Below are 6,000 nucleotides of genomic sequence, written 5' to 3'. Positions count from 1 at the left end.
AACAGGCTGATCGAAGAAATTGCCATAATTTTCTTGTAACGAAATATCTGCGAGACTTCCGCCAAACAATTTTATCAGAGCTGACGACAGCAGTAAGGGTATCTAGAAAATAATGTCTTTTGTTGTTGCCTTTGTTAAGGCAAATTGATAGGGTTGCTGAGGCATATAATGGCAATATGCAAATTACAGGAAAAAAAAGAAAAAAATAAATAAAAAATAACGGGAAACCACAAGAATGGTAAAATAAAGGCAAAAGATACAAAGAAAGCATATTGATCTGTAGAAGAAGCTGCAAGCATCAGCTGAAGTTCTAGTAAGTAGGCGACAAAGCACAAATAGTGTGCGGCATACTAGGAGATACAATAAATACAGCTATAAGTAGCCTCTAGGAAGTCAAAAACTATTTCTTAATTGTTTGCGTATCGGTGCATATAAGACTTTTAAGATTTTGGTTTCACCTAATGGCAAAGGACGTAGCCGACTTATGATACGTCGGTTTGGTAGAAATATCACCATTCTGCATTCCAAACCTCCGCTGGCCCTACAAAGGGCCTTTTTTATAACCTTAAAACTTTGAATTTTTAGAAGAAAGTAGCTCTGAGAATAAGTCCTCACACCCAAAATATTGATTACACACCGATTCCGGTGGATTGATAATATTTGACCTGTTGTTGAGGGTGGCGCCATGTGTAGAAGCTCATGCAAGTCAGGAAAGTTCTTTGAAAGCCATGCGCAAACTCCTAGAAAAGACCCGTGAAAGGAAGATCGTTACGCACCACCTCTTCTTCGATTTTGAAGCCGCCTTCGACAGCACGAAAAGGAACTGCCTCTGTGCCGCTATGTCTGAACTTGGTATCCCCGCAAAGCTAATGCGGCTGTAGAAGCTAACGTTGAGCAACACTAAAAACTCCGTTAGGATCGGAAAGGACCTCTCCGAGTCGTTCGATACCAATCGCGGTTTCAGACAAGGAGACTCCTTATCATTCGACTTCTTCAATCTATTGCTGGAGAATATAATACGAGCTGCAGATCTGAATAGAGAAGGTACAATCTTCTACAAGAGTGTACAGATGCTGGCGTATGTCGATGATATTGATATCATTGGCCTCAACAACCGCGCCGTTAGTTCTGCTCTCTCCAGACTGGAGACTGGACTGGATAAGGAAGCAAAGCAAATGGATCTGGTAGTGAACGAGGGCAAGACGAAATATCTCCTGTCATCAAATAAACAGTCGTCGTTCTCGAGACTTGGCTCCCACGTCACTGTTGACAGTCATAACTTCGAAGTCCTAGATAATTTCGCATATCTTGGAACCAACAACAACGTCAGCCACGAAATCCAACACAGAATAACTCTTGCCAACAGGTGCTACTTCGGACTGGGTAGGCATTTGAGATATAAAGTCTTCTCTCAACGAACAAAGACCAAAATCTACAAGTCGCTCATCATCCCCGTCCTGCTTTATGATGCAGAGGCATGGACGATGACAACATCTGATGAGTCGGCGTTACGAGTTTCCAAGAGAAAAGTACTGATGCTTTGTGTATTGGGAACGGCGTATACCGCAGTCGATGGAACGATGGATTATACGAGATATACGACGACACAGACTTAAGAATGATGAGAACACTCCAGCTTTAAGAGTATTCGAAGCAATACCCGCTGGGAGAAGCAGAGAAAGATGAAGACTTCCACTCCATTGGAAAGACCGGGCGGAGAAAGGCCTGGCTATATTTGGAATTCCAATTGGAGCCAAACAGGGAAAAGGAATAACGACTGGTGTGCAGTTTTAAACTCTGCTATAACCTATAACTGAGTACATAGTGTCTATACCAATAAAGAAAGAAAGATCTGTTGTGAATCTCGGTCTTTAAACTGTTAATTTTACTGTAATTGGAGTTTGGATCTTTCTGAATGAAAGCCATTCATGAATATCCGATAAAAAAAAAGCCAAAAATAAAAAAGACCGAAATAAAAAATCGGATTCATTCCGATTAATTAGACCCAACTGTCGTGGGAACAGAAACTCAGCGCCATTCCTCAAAATTACTACAGGACTGTGAAAGAAGTGCAATACATATGCCGAGGTATCAGTGAGACTAAAACATTAAAAATAACCTAGAACACCCCACCACCAACCAAACATATTTCCTACAGGGTATGAACCAGACAACGGACATATGAGGAACGCTCTACTAAAGCAGGAGCAAGCAATTTTCTAACCTCAGGTTGCATTTAAGTAGAGCAATTTGCAATCGCTTACTGCGATATGCAACTGTGACAGCTGTGCCCCTTGTCGCTGCTTGTTTCCGATCATTTCATTACCTTCCTTAGATTGCTCAATCTATTTGTTTCGATTTCTTACGTTTTTATGGAAGTATGAATATACATACATACATACATACTTATATACTTCTTGTGGTTTTTGCTAAACTATTTGCATCTGTAATCGTAGCTGCGGCTGCCAGGGAGCTTTCTGGAAGCTTCCAACCGACGTATTGTCTAACAACATTTCTAACAGCTGTTCGTTGAATATAATCAATAGGCAATAGCGGTAACTACTCTACACACAGCCACCATGCCACACCTCTTCTCTACCCCTAACGCCTCGTCTCCAGTTCAAATCTTCCTTTAGCTTGCGAGCTTGCAAGGCAAAGCATTTTCCCTTATAAACATATGAAATTATACACACATGAACATATTCATATGTATGTTTATATAAGTATATATGTATGTATGTGTAATAATGTGCACGAGTATGCCTATAATCCCGTTACTATCGAATAGCCATCATTGGCAGCTGAATGCAAAAGCTTAAAACAGTTATGCAGCTGCTTCCCATTTTGCTTAACTTTTATACGAACTAGTTTTGTTGTTGTTGTTGCATTTATGTCTGCTTGTTGCGGTGACGTTCCCGTTGTATCATTAAAATTTAATGGCCCCCCTAAGTGGTTGCCGTGCGATCGCATATTGCTTTCGGATTGCTTTCATGTAGAATTCTGTATGTGTGAGTGTGTAAGTATGAGTATTTGTGTGTGTGAATGATATTTAAGGCAATTGGCTTTCTCTGCGACTTTATTTAATAAGAAATTGTTGAAAATATTATGAAATGATTTGATTTGTTTTTATTTTATATTCCCCTTTACAAAATTCCTATAAAAAATAATCGATTTCTTTTAATACATATATGTACATACATACATATGTACATATGTATACATTATTGAAATTCAAAAAAAAATTATATATATGTAGGTACAGCCGGCCTTGAAAGTGTAATGGTTTGCATTGTTTTTGAACTATCGATAAAAAAAATATCGATACTTTTAAAAATAATTATATCGATAAATAATTTATATTATAATTTCTATCAATTTTGTAATTATTCTTGGTAATTTTGTATTTTTTGTATACATTCGAAAAAAAAATATCGATAATTTTATATTTAACTTTATCGATACATAAGTCTTTTTAAAATGCATATATTATTGGAATTTAAAAAAAATTAAATATAGTTTCAGTCGGCCTTGAAATTGTAAGGATTTGCATTGTTTTTGAACTATCGTTAAAAATAATTATCGATAATTTGTGACCTGGTCTACGAAAATGGGGCTTAGGTGTCAAAAAAAAGGAGAACAATTAATGAGATAACGAGAAGCTGACGATTATTTTTAACAGCTTTTCCCAGAAAACTAGTTTTCGCACGTTAGCCCCCTTTTCGTAGACCAGGTCACATATAATTTCTATTACTTTTGTAATTATGGAAATTAGCTTTCAACAATGATCATATTTAATTTATTCTTGGTAATTTTGTATTTTTTTATACGTTCGGTAAAAAAATATCGATAATTTAAATTTAACTTTATCGATACATAATTTTTATTATTTTTGCAATTTTAGAAGTTAGCAATCAGCAAAATACTATCGTATTTAATTTTTTTCTTACACTTATGGTAAAAAAATATCGATATCATTGTATATAAAAATGATACAAACGTCTTTTGTTTTTGTTGTATCAGAATGTAGAATCTAGAACATAAATCTTCGATAATTTTATAAATATACGATATACATATAGTATTATCGATATTTTTTGCAAATTTTGTAATAACAGATGTCAGATAATCAGCCGGTATTGATCTATAAAATTTTTTCTTTGCAATTTTTAGTTTTTGTACTTTTAATAATATAAAAATATCGTTAGTTTTCAAAAGTTCAATAAAATTTTTTCGATTATTTTTTTGTGTAATTTATCGATATATGAAAATTTGTTCATCAGGCCTTTAATTGATTTTTTGTATTATACTTCATTGTTCACATAAGTAAAAAAATTGTTCTTTTAACATATCGATAATTTTTCGATAATATTTTTTCATAAAATCTCCTTAACTATAAACATTTTCATTAGTATTTTATTTAAATTTTTGTAGTTTAATTACATTTAAAATGTTTAAAAATCGGTAACGATAATCGTTTTTTAACATATCGATATTTCTACGATAGCAATTGTTCATAGCAATTTATCCGCCTTAGTCGCAAATTTCTTCGTCAGTACTACATTGTAATTTAGTTTTTTTTTTTCAGATTTAGCGATAGTTGAAATGTTAAAATATCGATTACATTTTATCGGCAATTAATTATATTCATACTTCATATACAAGTTGAGGTCAACTGTCAAATACTATGCACGGTTGATAGTAGTTTGTAGATAATATGGGATAACTCATAATCGATATTTCTATTTATACTGATAAGATTTTAGGTTTTTCAAATTAATTCCGCAAATTTAATAGCATTTTATCGATAATATTCGATAATTCATAAGCGATATTTTCATTTTCATCGAAATCTTTCATATTTTTGAAATTAGTGGTCAAAAATTTAAAAATTAGAGTCAGATACAGCGTAAATTTAATAACATTTTGTCGATAATATTCGATAACTCATAATCGATATTTTCATTTCTATCGAAAGGTTTCATATTTTTTAAAATAGCGATTAAAAATTTAAAAGTTTCAAGTTTCTCTGAAAAAAATTGTATAGTTTTATCGATAATTTTATTTTATTCATTCAATTATTAATCGATTATTTAATATTTGTATGCAATGTACATATGTATATAAAGTACATAAAGAACAGTTATTCTTAAATTTTCGGAGGAAATACGCTTGGTTTTGGCTTCATTTATCTACAGCTTGATTAAAAATCTGATAATTGGACCTCCCTGGCAATTCTACATTTACTAAAAACTATTTTACCCCATATCCAAGTGGAATTTTGAGAGCTAACTTCTTCTAAAGTGCTTAAATATGTCTATCTAAACTCCGTTAAATATGTGTCACTCCAACCACCAAACGCTAGCTGACGTCACAGCTAAGCCACTGCCCAGCCAGTGACACTGACTCAGGTGTAAACAATCCAAATTCGAAGTAATTAAGCAATTCATTTGACGCTCAACAACTGTTGTCACACGGCTTTTAGGTTTACTATAAAACGGCATATCAAGGTGCCACATGTGGCATGCAGCAATTACAAAGCGCTTATCCAGCGCAAAGTGTCTATGAACCAAGCGGCATAAGGTTTATGAACAACCGAACTGCATTTGCCTTAAGTAGAGCGGGATATTGTGGGCTTTTGGTGAAGCCAATGCCTTCACATAAATCCTGCTGCAATTAAAGCGACTCATATACATATACATATGTATATATACATATGTTTGTATATATGTACATATGTAGATGTGTTATACATATGTATGTATATATTGAGATGTGTGCGTCCTTGCTCAGCTAGTTTAGACCCCAAAACGGCGATTCAGAGCCACTCGATATGCTCCTTATTGCCAGCAATTCATGTTTGTGCCACTAAAAAAACAACAACATGAAACCAATAGAAAGAAATTCAGCGTAAATTTCCTTGAGGCCGCCAGTGGCAACAACAGCAGCAATGGTGACCACAAAAACTTCAACGTTGGGCGCCATGCCAGCAAAGCAAGCATA

This window comes from Bactrocera neohumeralis, chromosome 4, assembly GCF_024586455.1.
Source record: "Bactrocera neohumeralis isolate Rockhampton chromosome 4, APGP_CSIRO_Bneo_wtdbg2-racon-allhic-juicebox.fasta_v2, whole genome shotgun sequence".
In the NCBI taxonomy this organism is placed as follows: Eukaryota; Metazoa; Arthropoda; class Insecta; order Diptera; family Tephritidae; genus Bactrocera; species Bactrocera neohumeralis.
This window is presented reverse-complemented; position numbering follows the sequence as displayed.